The 20929-nt window shown below is 40.4% G+C and overlaps 1 protein-coding gene across 15 annotated transcripts in view; it reads left to right on the forward strand.

The window, feature by feature from the left end:
- Positions 1-20929, forward strand: part of PDE4D (phosphodiesterase 4D) — a 1605399-nt gene that overhangs the window by 1466781 nt on the left and 117689 nt on the right. Inside the window, exon 1 of one of the 15 annotated variants that reach the window (XM_059878815.1) lies at positions 1539-1738. The exons of the other annotated variants lie outside the window; for them this stretch is intronic. The gene's annotated coding sequence lies outside the window, so the exon portion shown is untranslated. Of the gene's footprint in view, positions 1-1538; positions 1739-20929 lie in introns of those variants that run through there. 15 annotated transcript variants of the gene reach the window in all.

Genomic DNA, 20929 nt, shown 5'->3' on the forward strand with positions numbered 1-20929 from the left:
CTCAATTCTGTTATTTAAGTTAGAATGATTATTGACTTAGAAGAGTTTTTTCAAAATGCGTTTTTAAATGGAAGGCTTTCCACATATTGAAATGTAAAGTGGTCTTGGAGGGAGAAACTGTTTAATGGATCAGGGATTTTATTGGAATTATGGAAATCTTTGTACCTAGATAGTGCAGTTGCGTAACATTGTAGGAGTGCTAAAAATGCCACTGAATTGCTCACTTAAAATTTTTAAATTTTATATTATGTGAATTTCACCTCACCAGATTGTGTTGAGAGAGAGGATTTGGTTATAGCACAGCTTTATAAGTTTAAAAAAAAAAAATAGTGGCTTTGGCTACGATAAGCCTATGATGTTCTTGAGAATTTACTTTGTGTCTTATTGACACTGGAATTTGCAGTACTCAAGGGTGCCTGGCACAAAGGTGGGATTCATAAGTGATCAAAGAATGACTGAATGATCCTGGGGTCAAGTCATATCTGGTGAAGTCCACTTCATGAGGTGGTCACTTGACTATGTGTTGTGGGATATATCCAAGGAAAATCAAATGGATATATCCAAGGGCACAATCAAATGAAAGTTACCTTCAACTATTTTTTTAAGTTGGTTGATTAAAGGATAATTAAAATTTTTGGATTTTAGAGTGTGGTAGGTTTGATTTTGTTTTGAATTTTCCCCCATTAGCCTCTGTGGAACTACAGATTACAAACAGGGCTGTCTTCTTTCTTGCTTCTCTGTCTTGCCCTTTATATCCATTTCTCTGAATATGAACTGTTGGAAAAGTTGTAAATTGAAATGAATCACAAGATGTCTCCACCATATCCTTCTTGGAACATGGTTGAACAGCTGATGTCAAGACATACAGCAGAGTTCTATGACTGAAAAACAGTGTTACTGAAATGAAAGTCACTGTCTTCTAAGTTTTCTTTATTATAGTCTTCTGTTATTTTCTTTGTCATATTAGCACCATTGAAAAAATACAAGTTGGAGTTGGGATAGGGAAAAGTAATGACAGTCCAGTGTTTTTAAACAGTAAAAAATTCAGGATTCATGAAATTACTCTATATCCTCTGCTCTGGTGTTAGAAACTTTCTGCGTGAACTCTCTCAACAGTTATTTCAATTCCCCAAATAATACACTTCTGTAGATAGAATCACATGTTGATAGCCCCTATACTCTATATAGAGGACATTACTTTCCTCTACTCTCTTGATATTTAATAGTATTGATAATTAGAGTTTTTCTAAAAAGTGTTTTGTTTTCATTTTGCCTGCCCATTGTTAGAAGGAGTCCTGGATCTATAAACCAAAAGTAAGATTTTAATAATTTGCAGAAACTCACTCTTATGAATAGGATAGCATCAGTTATCTTCCTTAAAGAAGAAGGCAGGCAGTAAGTCTGAAGACTTTTAGAATATTGCTACCTTATTTGGTTCTCAATAAGACTTTAAAAAATTTTATCCTTTTCACCCCAGTTTATACAGATCTCTTGAGCTTGACTTCACTCTAATATCTTATCTTCTTTTCTTCCTTCAGCCTAATTTTCATTTGTAAGGTATTAAGCATAAAACAGAATGCCTGTGAAGACTTCCAAAGCTAAACAAGGTATCGTTTGAACTGTGGTGCATTTACCACTGATGCTGAAGACGAGGAGAAAGAGGACAGATGCGTGAGCACATGAAAGGGCATCCCAACTAGAAGACCAAAGCGTGATCCTGAAGAGACAGGAGAAGGAGGTCAGGCACACGGGGTGGTGCAGAGAAAGCAGTGCTGGGAGTACTCACTGAAACGTGAATAAGCCCTTTCCCGTTTGAACTTCATGTTCTGATGGTTACTTTATTTAAAAAAAAAAAAAAGCAGTGTATGTAGCAAAGTCACTGAGGCCTAGTCCTTAAAGTCATCACTGCTCTGGACAAGTGCCAAAGCAGACCTACCTTGTATGTGTATTAACAGCTTTATGCATTTATTTGAATTGCTCTGTTCACTGTCAGCAAGTATTTATCGGAGCATCTTCTACATGCTGGGCATCTCAGACCTGGGATACACAGGTGGAAAAGATAGGGTTTAACATTTGCACAGCTTGCTGTGTAGGGAAGAGATGGACAGATCACTAGATAATGAAAATACAACGTGTTTAAAGTGGAGAGTTTTTAAAGTCACAAAGGTCACTCAGTGGAGGAGGTCTTCAATGGCTTTGACCAGTCAAAGTAGGGAAAATGGCCTGTGGAAAGTTGCAAACTTAAGAAATACCTGAGGTATTTGAGAAATAGCTCCAAGCTTCTATAAGGCTAGAAATCAAAGGACAACATGGGGCCTTGGAAACTGAAGCTAGAAAGCTAGAATATTCTGGTTTGCACTATACACTGGGCCAGGCACCATGAAAAATACAAAAAATAGAGAGCTATAGCCGTGGGCTATGGAGTCCACAGTTTAATTTCGGTACATTGGATATATGTCCACATTGGCTATTCATTCCTTGGGAGGTTATAGGTTACTTAGTCCTGGAAGTATTTAAATTTATATTAGCTAGCTCTAATAGGAAATTGATACAATATTTTAATTGTAGTAAGAAGAGTTGGATTAGAGTCTGTTGCAGCAGTGTGCTGGTAAACCAGTTCTCCTTTCCCCCCTTCCCCATCAAAACACATACAAACATAACAAAACCTGATTGCATTGTTAGACTGTTGCCAGGGTGTAAATACTCCCACCATGGCTGATTTCAAGCTACCACTGATTGAACAGCCCTTTTGCAAAATTCTTAAATATTTAAGAATTGAGAACAGTCAGCCTGAAATATCTTTGCAATAGTAATTCTGTAATTCTTAAGGTCAAGTAAATAATGGAACCAGTAAATCATATGTGTGTGTGCTCAGTCACCCAGTTGTATCCAACCCTTTGCAACACCATGGACTATAGCCTGCCAGGCTCCTCTGTCCATGGGATTTCCCAGCAAGAATACTGGAGTGGGTTGCCATATCCCCCTTCAGGGGGTCTTCCTAACCCAAGAGTTGAACCCACATCTCCTGTGGCTTCCGCATTGGCAGGCAGATTCTTTACCAGCGAGCCACTTGGGAAGCCCCAATAAATCATAGACATAGGAAGAAAATGAAGAGATCTTTGAAAGCTAGATTAGTTAAGATATGCTCCATGGAGAAAGTAAGGCTTGGCTTGGGACTTATAGAGAGGAGCAGGCATCCCAAGTGAGTGCACAGATGTTAAAATCAAAGATGTATGTGACAAGGTGACAGTGTCATAGAAGTGCAGAAGTCCAGATGAGTGACGTTAGAAGTTATTTAGATTGCGAAAGCCTTGGCCATCAAACTAAGATGTTTTGGACATTAACCTGGTTAGTTAGACAGTCATTCATGGTTTTGGGACAAAGATGGGCATAGCAATATTTTGACAAAAACAGTATTTTAGAAAAATTTATTTGACAATAAAATGAAAAATTGATAGCAGTGAGACCTCAGAATAAAATAATACGCTGATAACTCAGCTGCAGTCTTGGAATTTTGTAATACCTTGTATGTTGAGAAATTGTAGCCTAGACTGTTGGGTTAAGTTACTGTGAAGGCAGTGAAATAATAGTGACTAAGTGTGGAGAAGCTAAATTCAGATGGAACTGGCACACAAACCCACTGTGTACTGTAAAGTATTTTTATTGGTACTAGTCTTGCCATTATTGCAGCTAATGATGATATTGAGTAATTGCCAACTGTTGTTAATTGCTTAAAACCAGTGCCTAAAGCAAGCACTCATCTTGCAGAAAGTTGCCTTTCTTTGAACTTTAGGACAAAAACTTGTTTGAAACATGGAACCTTAAAACAGGAGGTCTCCCTCACAGCACATCTGCAGCCAGTCTCATTCCAGTTGTCTTTTCCACCCTTTCCTCTTCCACGCCTGCCCCCTCCGTCTCCAGGCCAATCCAGCTTTCCAGGCTTTCCAGGCTTTCTCCTACCTCTTGTCTGGATGCACAATCATCATTCAAACAGCTCTGGGTCAGTATCTCCTTTCACCAGAATTCCTGCAGCCGTGGAGGACTTGCAGAGCATCTTTCTTAGGACTCTCTTAAACTCTGAGGGTGTTTTCCGACACGCATTGCTTTGTAATTCAATAACAGGGCTCTTGTGGCTTTTTTATGGCAGTTTTTTAAAAGCACTCAGAGTAAAAAGAAAGGAAAGGTAGTAAAGCACGTGCACATAAATGCTCGCTGAGCACGTTCACACGTGTTCTTGTCAAATATTCTTTTCAAAACCTGTCTGAGCAGGTCTGAGCTGTGTAAATTTGGTAAATCAGGGTTAGAGGGCAAAAATTCTGTTTGTGTTCTCATAGTAGAATAATATAATAGCATGTATGTTATAAAGAAATCCAAAGGATGAGCTTTCTGAAATCCATCCGTTCTTTTTTTTAATTAGAGGATAATTGCTTTACAATATTGTGTTGATATTTGCCGTACATCAACAGGAATCAGCCAAACCCCTCTCCATCTTCCCATTCCTTCTTGTTTAATCATAAAATGGGGAATTATATGCTTTATATCATTATATTTGCTCAAGAAAGTACATTTTAATACAGTTTAGTACCATACATGCTGAGAACAAGTTGCTAATGAATTTGGGCAAAGATTCCCATTTCATTTCCTGAATTTTCCTCCTTTTTTGGCTATAGGTTTATTAGTTTAGTACTCCAGCAAGCATTAAGTTACCAATTCTCTGAGATAATAAATGTATTTTACAATAATAATTATAAACCTGCCAGAATATCATAGAAGTTACATTGTTGGGTATCTAAACAGAACCAAAATCATTGCAAAGTTATTTTAAAACCATTCTTAATTATTTATATAATCATAGATTATGGCTTGCAGAAGATGCTGATGAGATCATCCTACAAACTAGCTGTGTAGGTTCCATACAAGGGCACTTCAGTTCTGTTCAGTTGCTCAGTCGTGTCCAACTCTTTGCAACCCCATGGACCACAGCACACCAGGCCTTCCTGTCCATCACCAACTCCCGGAGTTTACTCAAATTCATCTCCATTGAGTCGGTGATGCCATCCAACCATCCCACCCTCTGTCGTCCCCTTCTCCTCCTGCCTTCAATCATTCCCAGCATCAGGGTCTTTTCAGGTGAGTCAGTTCTTCACATCAAGTGGCCAAAGTATTGGAGTTTCAGCTTCAACATCAGTCCTTCCAGTGAATTTTCAGGACTAATTTCCTTTAGGATGGACTGGTTGGATCTCCTTGCTGTCCAAGGGACTCTCAAGAGTCTTCTCCAACACCACAGTTCAAAAGGATCAGTTCTCCAGTGCTCAGCTTTCTTTATAGTCCAACTCTCACATCCATACATGACTACTGGAAAAACCGTAGCCTTGACGAGACAGACCTTTGTTGGCAAAGTAATGTCTCTGCTTTTGAATATGCTGTCTAGGCTGGTCATAACATTTCTTCCAAGGAGTAAGCATCTTTTAATTTCATGGCTGCAGTCACCATTTGCAGTGATTTCAGAGCCCCCAAAAATAAAGTCAGCCACTGTTTCCACTGTTTCCTCATCTATTTGCCATGAAGTGATGGGGCTGGATGACATGATCTTAGTTTTCTGAATGTTGAGCAGAAAAGGTTGAGTTTATTTACCAACAAGGGCATTAACTCTTGGTAAATAAACTCAGCCTTTTCTCTATGTAAACACTGTGTTTTCGTAAACATATATACATAATACCTCAATTATTGACAGCAACATTCATTCTTACTATTAAGAATTCAGCTTCCCATCCCTCACAGCATCCCCTTTTTCCTTTAATAGATCATCACCAAGAAGGAAGAAACACAGGTCTTTGAGTACCCAAAATAGATATTCACAGCATCACCCTGTAAAGATAATGCTCTTCTCTCAGTAAAAGAAATGTGTACCCACATTTTAGTGATGTTTCATACACACTTGGTTGTGTTGTTCCAAGCCTTCCATAATTGGATGGACAAGTTAGAAAAGGGGTGAGAGGGGAGGGTAGGAGATTCCAGAGAAAGGAAAGCCACAACTCATAGTAGCCAAGTGACAGCTAGCTGATGGCCTGAAAACAAAAGAAGAAACAGAAAATCTGTCAAAAGCATCCGAAAAAGCACAGCTGTCTCAGGCCTTTTGGAAAAGTGCAATAAGCTCAACCTGTTTTGTTTCTTTCTTTCTTGTTTTTTTTTTTTTCTTAAAATTTTTTAGTTTGCATTAGGGTATATCCACGGAGAAGGCAATGGCACCCCACTCCAGTACTCTTGGCTGGAAAATCCCTTGGACAGAGGAGCCTGGTAGGCTGCAGTCCATGGGGTCGCTAAGAGTTGGACACAACTGAGCGGCTTCACTTTCACTTTTCACTTTCATGCATTGGAGAAGGAAATGGCAACCCACTCCAGTGTTCTTGCCTGGAGAATCCCAGGGACGGGGGAGCCTGGTGGGCTGCTGTCTCTGGGGTGGCACAGAGTCGGACACGACTGAAGCGACTTAGCAGCAGCAGCAGGGTATATCCAATTAACAAGCAACATTGTGATTGTTTCAGATGAACAGAAAAGGGACTCAGCTGTACATATACATGTATCCATTCTCCCCCAACTCTCCCTCCCATCCAGGCTGCCACATGACACTAAGCAGAATTCCGTGTGCTATACAGTAGGTCCTTGTAAGTTATCCATTTTAAATATAGCAGTGTGTACCTTGTAAGTTATCCATTTTAAGTATAGCAGTGTGTACATGCCCATCCCAAACTCCCTATCTCTTCCCTCCATCTTTCCCCCTCCTAACCATTAGCTCTTTCTCAAAGTCTGTGAGTCTGTTTCTGTTTTGTTAGTAAGTTCATTTGTATCATTTCTTTTTAGAGTCCACAAATGAGGGATGCCTTATGACATCTCTCTTGCCGGTCTGACTTACTTCACTCAGTATGATGCTCCCTGGGTCCATCCATGTTGCTGCAAATGGCATTATTTCAAGCTCAACCTGTTTTGAGAAACCTAACAGCATCTCTATCAGGAGAGTTAAGTGTAACAATTGATGTTCAAGTTGGTGACACTGAGTCATCAAAAAAAAAAGGCTGATATATTGTGCTCAATCAGTATTGATTTTCTATTTAATATTATAAAGAGATTTTCTATTTTATGCACTTAAAAGTAAGGGAGAATACTCCAAACCTAACTCTATCCCCTTTAAAACTTCCCCTGGTTAATTCTCCATCCATCATATTCTCTCTTTGACATACTCTCTAGTGACTTCCCTCTCACACTGGTTGAGTTCCTCCCTTCTCAAGGAAAAAATTCCCTTCTCCTTTGATGCTGTGTCAACCATATCTCTATTGATTTTCTCACACAGACTTCTGGAAAGAGAGTTTATACGCACTGCCTTCATTTTCTTTCCCTCCCGTTTATTCCTCAATCCACCAGTTGCAGCCCCCCTCCCCACTCTGTTTCAGCTATGATTCCTCTGATCTAATTGCCAAATAAAATGCTTTTCAGCTCATTTCTTACTAGGTTTCTCTAAGACAGTTGTCTGTCTCTCCTCCTGGCTTGAGGTCTCGCATTCTTTCTGTTTCCCTCCTTGATTTTTGTTCCCATCATTCTAGACTTCCCAAGATACCAGTCTCAGTCCTCAGCTCTCCCCAGTCTTAATGTTCTCCAGGATCCACTTATGCTTTCTTGTTATTTTTAATCACTATCTCTATACTTATAATGCCTGAATTCATATCCAAGCCTATCTTAGCCTCATCCACGAAGTTTGAAAATTCCTCTACTAATATTTATTGGAAATTCCCACCTGAGTATCTCATGTGTGCTTAGTCACACAGTCGTGTCCAACTCTTTGTGCCTCCATGGACTGTAGCCTGCCAGGCTCCTCCATCCATGGGATTCTCCAGGCAGGAATCCTAGGGTAGGTAGGCATTCCCTTCTCCAGGGGCTCTTCCTGACCTAGAGCTTGAACCCAGGTCTCCTGTGTTTCAAGTGGATTCTTTACCATCTGAGCCACCAGGGAAACCCTACAACTGGGTACTTTATAGGTTTATCAAATTCTTTAAATCCAAAGTCAAATTTAAAATGCTTTTTTCCATGCATTTCTTCCCTTTTACGTATTTCAGTTGGTCATACTACTCAGTCATCCAAGCACTTCATGTTCAGAAAATGAAACAAAAGCGAGTAACAAAAGACATGAAACCTCTTCACATCTAGCCATGCAGAGATAACCACTGCTACTACTTGATTTCTGGTCTTCCAAATGTTTGTGTACTTCTGTATATTTTTAATGAGATCACAATATTTGACCATTTACTGCTGTAACATCTTTTCTGTTTAATAAAAAATCTTTTTTATCTATGTATTTTAATTGAAGTATAGTTGATTTACAATGTTGTGCTAGTTTCAGGCGTATAGCAAAGGGAATATATATACACACACATATATATTTTTTTCAGATTCTTTTCACATATGAAAGTGAAAGTGTTAGTCACTCAATTGTGTCTGACTCTTTGCAACCCTATGGACGATAGCCCACCAGGCTCCTCTGTCCATGTAATTATCCAGGCAAGAATACTGGAGTATTCCCTTCTCCATGAGATGGTTCCAACCCCAGGGATTGAACCCAGGTCTCCTGCACTGAAGGCAGATTCTTCACCACCTGAGCCAACAGGGAAGCCCTTTTCACATATAGGTCATTACAAAGTATAGAGTATGGTTCCCTGTGCTATACATAGGTCCTTGTTGCGTATCTGTTTTTATATAGTAGTGTGTATATGTTACTCCCAAAATAAAAGTGAAAGTGAAGGTGACTCAGCCATGTCTGACTCTGCGACTCCATGGACTATACAGTCCATGGAATTCTCCAGGCCAGAATTCTAGAGTGAGTAGCCTTTCCCTTCTCCAGGGGATCTTCTCAACCCAGGGATTGAACCCAGGTCTCCCACACTGTGGGCAACTTCTTCACCAGCTGAGCCACAGGGGAAGCCCAAGAGTACTGGAGTGGGTAGCCTATCCCTTCTCCAGAGGATCTTCCCTGATTCCTAATTTATCCCTCTCCCATTCCCACCTTTCCCCTTTGATAACCATAAGTTTGTTTTCTGTGTCTAAAAAAATTTTTGAACTTTCTTCTGCTTCAAAATATACTTCTTAAAATGGTTGTTGAAGTTGTTCATATTCTTGCCAATAATGTTATTTATCAACAGTATTAAGCATTTATATAATCTTTGTCAACTTTCTTGCTTTTTCCTTCAGGAAGAAATGATTGAAAATGAAAAAGAAAAAAAGTGTATAACATCCAATATGAAAATAAGCTCCCTGGAAAGGAGGAGAGAATTCCTTGTTAGATGATAGTAGCAGTAAGATTAGCCTAATTATGCTCAATAAGTAATGTCATCAATTGAGTGCTTTCTGTGTGCCCCACAGTTCTAAGGACTTTGCATGATCCTCACCATAAATCTGTGAAGTTGGATAAATTATTTTTTCTTATTTTATAGTTGTAGAAACCGAAATGCAGAGAGGTTAAATAGCCCAGGGACACATAGGTAATTCACAAGAGTCTGGAATCAAACTCGGGCAGTCTGTTCCAGAGATCAGTCTCCTGACAGCATTGCTAATCTGCCTTTTGTTGTACCCTAGGGCATCCTTTCTACTGGAGTGTACCATTTAGCAGTCAATTTCTTAGAATAAAACTAATAAATAATATGGTTGAGTTCTCAAAATCTTTAATGGATAGTAAAGACAGAAGCAAAAAAGATACCATTTCTATGAGATAGTAATGAAAGTTTCATTTATTATCGATGGTTATTCCAGTTTGTTTTTGATAATGTAGTAGACAAAAATATATATACCCTGCTTCTCCAGTGACTCAGTGGTAAAAAATTCACCTGCAATGCAGGAGACGCAGGTTTGATCCCTGGATTGGGAAGATTCCCTGGAGAAGGAAATGGCAAACCACTCGAGTATTCTTGCCTGGAGAATCCCATGGACAGAGGAGCCTGGCAGGCTACAGTCCATGGAGGTCACAAGAGTCAGACACAATTTAGTGACTCTAAGCAACAACAAATTTCAGGTTTAGTATAATTTTCTAAGTATACTCGAAATGGAAGTATTGCTGCATTTTCCAAATTATGGTTTAAAAATTGTGACTTCTTCCAATCTGGTGATATCGGAAGCTAAATTTATATGAGCTGAGGGATAGAATGAAAGAACATCGTTTTCACTGCCAAATCCATGTCCCCAGTCAAGAGTTTCACTAGGAGATCAGGCACAGCAGGGACATCGGCCCTTTGATGCCTGAAAGATGGGGTCTTGGTCTCTGGAAGCCTAATTCCCTCTGGATTTAGGATAGAAAAATGAGGACACATTCAAATAGCTCACTCTTGGTATTTAAAAGAAAGACGTTATTTGACAAATAGTATGGATTGATGTTTGTGTCAATGGTCAGTCCTGTGTTAGGGCCCTTACACTAATAGGAGACACCTTCGTGGACAGTTATCACCTGAGAGTATATCACAAAGAATGCTCCTAAGGAGCTTTTTAATCTTTGATTTAGTGGTTTACTCTCTTACGTCGTGTCCGACTCTTGTGACGCCAGGGACTGTGGCCCTCCAGACTCTTCTCTCCATGGGATTTTCTAGGCAGGAATACTCTAGTGGCTAGCCATTTCCTTCTTCAGGTTATCTTCCCCACCCAGGGATTGAATCCAGGTCTTCCGCATTGGAGGCGGGATTCTTTACCAACCAACTGAGCCACCGGGGAAGCTTAAGAAACTAGAGAAAGTTCCCTAAGGATAAGCCCTCATTTTGGCAACCCTCCTCTAGTTCCAGCCTCATGCTTGGTCAGTCATAGGTCAGAAGGAGCCACATTGAAACAAATTTAAAATATGCAGAGCCATCCTCTCTGAGAACAAAAAGAAAAGCCAGGAGAAAAGATGAGTTGTGGGCAGAAACCTAAGCCACTTCTCTCTGATTTGGGAGAACCCAGAGGAGAAAACGTCCAGGCCCCGTATGACACCAAGAAAGTGTCTGGATCAGCAAAGTATACAGGCAGAGATCCTTTGTTCTTCTTTCTCTCTTTAAAGAAACTTTCATGGGACTTCTGTGGTGGTCCAGTGGTTAAGACCACCCTCTCAATGCAGGGGGCCTAAGTTTGACCCCCGGTCAGGGAACTAGATTCCACATACCACAACTAAAGATTTCACATGCTACAACCAAGACCCAGCAAAACAAAGCAAAACAACAACAGCAACAACAAAAAAAAAAACTTTTCAAGCTAGAATGTGGAAAAGAATGCACTTCTGGACAACCCTCCGTGGTATTCTGGCATTGGTAGGAGGCAGTATCTTGTATTGGGTCAAGGTGCCAGCTCTAGAGTCACACTGCTCTGAATCCAAGCTCTGTCATCACTACTCTTGACCACTCATGCCTCCTAACCTCAGTTTCCATAGTTGGAAAAGAGGGATAATAATAGCAGCACCCTTAGGAGGAGGATTAAACAAGATAATCCACACGGTGCTCGGCACCATGCCTGGTACATGGGCAGCGTTCAGCAGAAGTTAGCTGCAGAGCTGCTAGAGCCACTATCCTTTTACATGGAAAACGACGTGTGTGTTGGGGGCAGATTATCTAGGGGTATTGCCTCAGAAAGAACAGTCGGCCACCCACACAGATCCTTACGGAGCAGTATTTTCCTTGATGAACTCACCGTACTTGAGGGTTTGCACATCAACCATGCAGTCTTAGAAATGTGATCTTGTGCTTCTCAGGAATGATGATGCCCACCTCCAAAGCCCACAAGAGCCTTATTAAAGCTAGAATATCAGTTGATTCTTTAAAAAGCTACAAAATGTTTTGGCCCCACCAGTGCAAACATTGTCTCTCTGTAGGTAAGTTCAGAAATGCCAAATGCCTGCATAGTGTGGATTTAGAATGAGCAGAGTCACCTGTGATCAAAGAATTTACTCTCTCCTGATTCTAAGGAGCGAGGCCCTCCAGGTGAGCAGGAGAGGGTCTTTTTAGGAGGGCAGGCTCACTCCCTGGGTCCACACAGGCGCTCCCTATCTCTAAGGGCATGTCGTCTCCTCTGATTTACCTGCTAGCCACCCCACCTTGAGGGCTTTCCAGGTGACTCAGTGGTGAAGAACCCACCTGCAGTGCAGGAGACACAGGTTCAGTCCTTGGGTTGGGAAGATCCCCTGGAGGATGCAGTGGTAACCCACTCTAGTATTCTTGCTGGGAAAATCCCATTGACAGAGGAGTCGGGGGGGCTGCAGGCCATGGGGTTACAAAAGATGAGCAACTAAACAACGACGACACCCTCCCTTGAATGGGAGACTTCTTTCTCCAGCTGCATCCAAACTAGTACCCTCAACCAGCCACTCTCTGGGTCTGACTTGGGTGTCTCTTGCAGATGATTTTGCATAACTCTAGATCGATCTCATAGTTTGACCCTGAAATATGTTAGATAACTTTGTTTTGTCCGTTTTTTGACTCTAAGGGAACCACTTAAATGCTGTCCCTTGCACTCTTTTCTCCAGACCACCAGGCCAAGAGTTGTCAAAACGCTGAATGCTGGGCTCAACAGACTAAAGGCATGTCTTAGTCCCCGCCTCCGGCTTCAGGACTAGATAGAGCTTCAGCCCAGCCTAGGCCCCACTTGGCTCCTTCAACACCTCCTGCTGTCCTCCTCTGCTAGCCTTTGGCAGGCCGGCTAGTCTGGTAATGCTCTAAAGACTGACTTCTGTGGCTTTGGATTTGCCCTAACTTGGCATCCACATTTAAATGCTCCATGTTCAAATAAAGTCTCCTTGTGGCTTTTCATGGTACCCATGACTTTCCTTCCCAGGACTTATCACAAATGAAATCAGCCTTTGTACCTATTTTGCTGCTGTTATGCTCTACTGATTAATTTCCCCATGAAAGAAGACACTATGTTTGTTTATCTACCAATATGCCCGATATTAAAACAATGCATGGCACATAGAGGTTTTAATGAATGTATATTGATTAGTCAGTGATTCTTAGTCATGTCTGACCCCTTGTGACCTCATGGACTGCAGCTCACCAGGCTTCCCTGTCCTTCACTATCTCCCAGAGTTTGCTCAAACTCATGCCCATTGAGTCAGTGATGCTATCTATCTCATCCTGTGTTGCCCCCTCCTCCTGTCCTCAACCTTTCCCAGCATCAGGGTCTTTTCCAATGAATTGGCTCTTCAGATCAGGTGGCCAAAGTATTAGAGCTTCAGTTTCAGTATCAGTCCTTCCAATGAGTATTCACAGCTGTATTTCATATCATGCCTTGACATAGAGTTTTGTGAACACACACACACACACACAGGTGTAGCTCCCTTTCTAGATTCTAAGCTGCTTATCTAAGATTAGTTGATCAGTAACTTTAGAAAAAATAAACTGCATCCAGTCCTTCCAATGAGTATTCATGGCTGATTTCCTTTAAGATTGCCTGGGTTCATCTCCTTGCTGTCCAAGGGATGCTCAAGAGTCTTTTCTAGCACTACAGTGGTGTCTGTATTTCATATCATGCTTGACATAGAGTTTTGTGAACACACACACACACACACACACACACACACACACACACACAGGTATAGCTCCCTTTCTAGATTCTAAGCTGCTTATCTAAGATTAGTTGATCAGTAACTTTAGAAAAAATGCCTTTTACATGACAACCCTACATATTTATAATTTCTCACTAGTATAAGAAGACAAGTGGTGAGAGGCTTAAAATTATTAAAGTGAAAAGCCATATTGGAACACCAGCATAAAACAACACTTGCCCTTTATATCTTTAAAAATCCCTTTTCTAAACAGTGATTCTCATATATCTGTATATTTTGCTGTGTATTTTTCCAGAATAATATTTGTTTTAGTTGTTAAGTTGTGTTTGGCTCTTCACAACCCCATGGACTGTAGCCCACCAGGCTCCTCTGTCCATAGGATTTCCCAGGCAAGAATACTGGAGTGGGTTGCCATTTCCTCCTCCAGGGATCTTTCCAACCCAAGGGTCGAACTCATGTCTCCTGTGTCTCCTCCACTGGCAGGCAGATTCTTTATGGAGCCACCAGGGACGACCCTGATAACATATTGCTGAGAACCTCAAATGAAATTTTTAGCCAATCTAACATATACTTAATTTCTTTATATGATGCTTTCCTCTTGCCTATCACAAGGAAGCTTTGTGTCTTACCTTGAAAAAAATATACGTGTATACCAATTTATATTTTATAGACCTGGTTGATCAGCCATCAGCCTTTATACAATAATATCATCAATCAGATACATAGCAGGTTTGAAGTTGCCCTCTATTACTCTTAAACTATAGATTTTCCCCCTGTCCCAACTGTGTGGATTAGTAGTCTTAACTTGTAACCTGTGGGCCCACATGATGGTTCATGCCTTTCAGAAGAAAATTCAATGAACCTTCTGAAATTACATATAGAAATGTGAGTACACATTCATTATCTGCATTTTTGGAGGGAGTTAATCCAGTCATGTTTTTAAAGTTTAAGAACTCCAATTATATAGTGATTGTAAATATACTTATCCTCTTAAATTCCTCTCTTACTAATTCAAAAATAAGATTATTTTTCTACTTCATATGCAACCAATTTCTTCTGGAGAAATTGGACATTTATATAAACCTTCACTCTATCTTTCATCTTTGCATTACACTTGTAATTAACGCTAACATTATGTTACAAACCCTCTACCCCAGATTCTCTGTCTTCTCTCTGGCAACTTCACCAACATGAACTTTCAAAATTGGTGGATTATACCCCTCTTGTGGTCCCTGGAGCAGAGTGTGAGCATCAGCTGGACACTCATGAGAGACTCAGAAATGCAGATCTGTTAAATCAGAGCCTGCATTTTAACAAGATCCCTAGGCGATTCGTAGGCACATTAAAGCTTAAGAAGCCTAGAACTGGTACATCTAGTATCTCATTTTCCTGTGTTTAAAATTTTCTATAATTCCACTAACAATTATCGTAGGATTTCTAATTTAATATCACCGAACAGTTTGATTAAATCTCTTATCTTTGGATTTTGCAAGGGTCTAGGAGTGGGAGAGTAAGTCAGTTAACTGGTCTGATTATTAAAAAGCACTAATATTCAGGACATGTGTATAGTTTCTGTGATTCTCAGCAGAACTTTTTGGTACCTTCTGCCTCTACTCTTTGTTTTAGTGTCTGTGCTTCTCTAGTGTATTTGAAAATATTGACCGGGAGAGGCTGGAAAATTAAGTTTTTTAAGACGAATGCTATAGACTAAGTAACTTTACCAAAAATGGAAAATGCAATGCTTATGCTGAATTATGTTGAAAAAATTCAGTTTATAATCTGAAAATTTTCTAAAGCAGGGTTTTGCTCTCCCAGTTTTTCATAATAGATCTAGCAGCTTCAAATTAAACATCTTTTCTGCTACATGGTATGTGTACCAAACACTCTGTCTCTCCAGCATTCAGCTTTCATCTCTAAGAGTTTAGGGAGTTTACGGCTCGGTGCATTTGATGTGGCACCGTTCCACATGTGAGGCATGGTGATTTGGACAGCACGAGAGAAGTGTGTGCCAAGAATAATTGGCTTCTGTATTGCGGAACAGCTCAAATACCGTGTGTATCACAGCATGTAATTTGGGTGTACAAGATGCCTGTAGTTCAAAGTGCTCTACTCCTCTGCAGTGGCAGGCTGGGTTTCCTGTTGGCTGGCTCCCTGTGTTTGGATTCAACAGCCTGGGTGCAGTTAGAAAGAAAACATCCATTTAGAAAGTACTTCTTATAGTCCTGCAAACGGGGAGACCTTGGCTCCCAGGTCCTTTTCCTCCCTCCCTCCCTCCCCTCCTTCCTTCCATGAGGAATAATGCGAAGCAACTCTCTCTGCTTACTCTGACTGTCAGCTTTGTCTGAGTAGTATTTCTTTGCTATTATTAAGAATTACCTGAGGCTCTGATAGAACTTGCAGATCCCCAGGCTGTTCCTCTTCCAATCTGATTCAGTAGTTTGAGAAGGAGTAGAAGAAAACTTGCGTGTGTGTGTTTTTTTTTTAAACTAGTGTTTCAAGCTTGTAACCAAGCTCATAAGACTTTGGAGTTAAGATAGACCCTGGTTGTTAACACCTGCTAGATGACTTTGGATAGATTACCTAAACTTTCTGAGCCCCGGTTTTTAATGTGCCAAAGAGGGGTAATGCTAAGTAGGCGTAAGTATTGCCGTAAGGGGACAATCTATATAAAGTGCCCAACATGGTGTATGTGCATGATTTATAGTTTATAGTCAATAATGTTCATCCCTTTCTCTCATTGCAGTGTAAGGCTTTTGAAGGGTTAGTTTTGAATTTTCCCCCAAATGTTTATCTGTGCTAGGTATAATTTATAAAGTAAAACACAGATAATGAAACACAACCAAATTTTAGTTCAACAAAGACTTTTGAGGGTCTGTAGTATGCCATGAATTTGAACGTACATTACCTAATGTAATCATCACAATGAACCCTATACGTGGTAGATGTTATCATTCCCACACAACAGATATCTAAACAAGGCTCAGGGATAACTTTATGTTTAGTAAAGATATTAGAGTTCCAGTCCAGGACTTTTCCTCCTCTATCACAACAACCTTTGCCCTTGATATTTTGTCTGTTTTTAAAATAACTAATGTCTACACCCTTGTCCACACATATGCACACATAGCTCTAAAGTTAAATTTCTGAATAATGTATTTTTTTCAAATCATCTCAATTATTTATTTCATGAAAACTCTTTATATGGATCAGAGATCCTCAAACTCAAATGCATAAAGGGTCGGGTAGGTGATGTAAAATGACATCACCTGGTCTGGGCAGCTGTCGGACAGTGAGGAGGGGTGGAGACTGTGGCAGACTAGAGGGACTGCTCGTCCATCTGAAAGAAGCAGTTTCTGCTTAGCTCCAGACTCTTTCTGAAGTGCCAGGATGTGGGTTCCCTAATGTCAAATCTTTAGCTTTTTTAAGACAGGAAGAATTCCAAAATTTTATGTGAAATTTCCCAATTTCTAAACACTGTGTGTGGGCCAAACCACATCAGTGGGCCACCTCTGGCTGGAAGACTGCCAGTTTGCAGTCTTGACCTCACTGGCCTTCATTCTGCACTTCTTTTGACTTGGTGCATGGTTCATTTAAATGGCTTGAATACATAGTGGGCACTGCTGGGTAATGTCTTCGTAGTATACTCAAATTTCTGGACTGACCTTTAGTTTACCAGATTCCGAATTTTTATTTTCTCAGAATCCAGTTAAATTGAGTGTTGTTACTGATACTCAGAACTCAAGAACTTTGTACAAAAACAAGATCACTAATTAAGTAATTGATAGTGAGAAACATATTACTAAGTAGACAGGGTACTGTAGTAGCCTGACCAGTTAATTCTCTCCTTGTAATTCATCTGCCTGGAAGGCAGTTGCCTACCTAGAAGCTGCTTTCATGCATATAGAGTCAGAACCCAGACGCAGAGGGACTTGAAAAAAGTACCTCCCTGTTTTGGGTCTTAGAATCTTCCCTCCTTATGGTAGCCATGCCACTGGGTTACTGCCCAGAGATTTTATTAAAACCTAGATTGTGAGGCTTTATACTCCAAAGATTATGGATCAGTATATAATCTTTGATTATATACTCAAAGATTATGATTCAGTACCTCTGGAGTAGGTGCTGAGAATATTGCATTTCTAACAGGTTCTCAAATGATGCTGATATTGATGGACTGCTAGATGGGGAACTCCCTTTGAGAACTATGAGGTTGGCCAAAAAGTTTGTTTGGGTGTTTTTCTGTAATATCTTATGGAAAAACCCCAAAGGCCTTTTTGACCAGCCCAATACTTTCCTCTAATTCACCTTCACCTACTGCTCTTGTCTGTGTCTCGCTTTAATATGCTAAGATAGTCACATCTTAATGCTGGGGTTGGGACCTAGATATTTGGACAATTTTTAGGTTTTCCATTTTTGCCTTTTTAGATTATTTCACTTAAGTGAAATGTTTAATTCACTAATCTGTCAAATCCAAAATGCCATTGATTGCAAAGCACACTTGGAAAATGCCATTGATTGCAAAGCACACTTGGATTTTAGAGACATCAAAATTGTGAGAGAAAAAAAAAAAAGAATGCACTTTTCTAACCACTGTAGTTCAGTAAATTAGACCTCAGTTTGGGGTAATCTCCCCTGGACTATGTTATATAAAGCTCAACTGGGTAGATACATTTGAAGAAAGGATTGTTGTGCATTTTCTTTGAGCCCAAGATGAATTTTAAATTTACCTTTCCCAGTTCTTAGTAGAAAAGACACGGCTGGCACAGTGATCTATGACTGACTTTGTCATCTAATTGAAATTTATTGTTATTGTATTTCTCCTCTGCTACTCCAGATTGACCCTGGAATGCCCAATCTTCACTATGGAATGAATCTCTTTTTTGCCTTATTAGATTAGTATGGCCATGTACCTTTTAAAAAAATAGTTGTCAAACTCACCACTTCCTTGGCCACTCAGGAAAGGACAATTAAGACGAGGGTTGCTCAACTGTTCTAATTCTACCTTGTCTGTATGGTCATAAATTACTGTTCCTAAGGAAAAAGGACTCGGAAAAAATGACTGTTCATTTCAGTAAGCATCTGCATGCGTATGTAAGAATGACTTGAGAGACAGAAATTCTAAATCTATCTTGGGACTCAGTCTATTACTGGAAAATCTCTTGGGGGTTCATTTATTAATTTTGGAAAAAATCACTAAGTAAAGTCCCTTAGTTATGTAAACATTAGGCCTCCAGGCATGTCTTTCCTTAGAGAAAGAGTGTGACAAGATCTCCTTTTCAACCTGCTCCTCTCCTTGGTAATGTTTAAGGAGAGTGCAAACCAAATTACCTAAGAACTTTGGGAGTCTACTGGAGAAAAGAGCCTGAATCCTCAACTTTCTCTGTGAAATGAGAAGGGAAACACATATTTTAATGGGGTCATGTGGTCTCTGCTGCTGCTGCTGCTAAGTCGCTTCAGTCGTATCCGACTCTGTGAGACCCCATAGACGGCAGCCCACCAGGCTCCCCTGTCCCTGGGATCATGTGGTCCCTAGGCAGGCAATAATACTGCTCTCTGAAGGTGTTAACACGTCATGATGAAGGGGAAACCTGGACTGCCTGTTCCAGGCCATGACCTAAGGTTGATGCTGAGGCTGCTTTTTATTTAAGCATGAGTTAAAATCAAAGAGCAACAGTCTTGAAGTTTGTGGCTGGTCCATTCTAGAAGCCAGTGGAGGCCTGAAGCAGCAGGACACAGGACTTAACAAGACCAGTGTTCAGCTGTGATGCCACGCAGTAGTGGCAAAAGCCTTCATGCTAATTGCGGTCCTCTCTCCACCTGAAGTTTAGAAGCAAGGGTCTACATTAGACTGAATAACCAATAAGCGGGAGACCAGATTTCCTACTTAAAGACTCCCGAGATTAACTGGAAAAACAAGAGATGTGACAGTATTTGCAATCTAAGCATTACCCTGTGTGAATATAGGATCAAATGAGACTAAATCTATTTGACAAGCAGGTAGGCCCACAAGAAAATTATTCAAGTCTAGTTAAGGAAACTGACATCTATTCTTCTAGTAGACTACTGAGTATCTCCTGTGTGTCAAGAACTGGGACCCACAGCGAAATGAAATAATACAACCTTTAGACTCAGAGAATTTTCCAGAGTCGATAGACCCAGTGTAGTAATGGAAGTGCGTGTAGAGATATAGTCAAGTTGCTGACGAGGCTTCCCTGTCTTCTGGGAAATGCTGGATATACCTAGTGTAGATAGTAATTGACTTACACCTTAGAGGCCATTTGGAATCTCTCCATAAATAAAGAAGGTCATTTCAGACAGTGGGAACAGCATTATAAAGTCATAGACATGTGAAAAAAGAGATGATTGTTGCAGAAAAGCTAGTGACCTTTGCTGCAAACGGATGGCAAGGAATAAGATTAAGTGTGAATTCAGGTGGGAGCCACCTTCTAAAGATTTTTAATTTATATTTACAGATATTGGTGCACCACCAAATATAAGTATGGCTTGCTCTGTTCTGTAGTTTTGAGAAATTACTTAGGTCAGGGGTCTAATGCCTGAATACCTGAATTGGAGCTGATGTAATAATAGAATTAAAGTGCACAATAAGTATAATGCACATCAGTCACATCAGTCACATCAGTAAAACCATGCCCCTCGCCAGCCCATGGAAAAATTGTCTTCCACAAAATTGGTCCCTGGTGCCAGAAAGGTCGGGGACCGCTGACTTAGATGACCTCAGCAGAACAGGTGGTGAATGGGACTGAGAAAAAAATGATCAGCAAAGCCACTGGCAATAGGGAGGGAGGCCAGTTTGGGAGAGCACTGAAATGTTCTAAGCATGGCATTATGAAAGAAAATTGGAATCTTTACCATATGCTGAGCGTTACAGAAAATAAAGATGGTAGAGACCCTGCTTTCAACGTGCTTAAGACATAAAACAAGTAAAGCATGAGAGCAGGAGCCTAATTATGCAGTTCAAAGTGCTGAAGAAAGCTTGCAGTAATGACCATCGTGATTGGGTTTCGTTGGGAATGTTGTTGGGAGTGGAGTGTAAGGAAGTGGTGATAACCGTGGTTGAGGAAGAAACAAGATTAGAGCAATGGCTTAAAAGAAAAAATGGCTTCAGAACATTCAAACCTCCTTTGTATAGTGGCGGACACTGTTTTGAGAATGTCAGTTTCGGGAGATGCCATAATAACGTGTTTGTGTGTGTGCCTAAAAAGCCACCATCACGAAAGATCTGGAGTCCACTCATAAAGTTCAAGTTTCAGTTTTTGCCCATGGATGTAGAGCATTCTGCTTGCCTGCAAAAAGTAACTGTCATATTATACAGCACAGCTCTCATTTTCTTGGTAATTTAGTGACCATGTAAAC

Source organism: Bos taurus, chromosome 20 (assembly GCF_002263795.3).
Source record: "Bos taurus isolate L1 Dominette 01449 registration number 42190680 breed Hereford chromosome 20, ARS-UCD2.0, whole genome shotgun sequence".
In the NCBI taxonomy this organism is placed as follows: Eukaryota; Metazoa; Chordata; class Mammalia; order Artiodactyla; family Bovidae; genus Bos; species Bos taurus.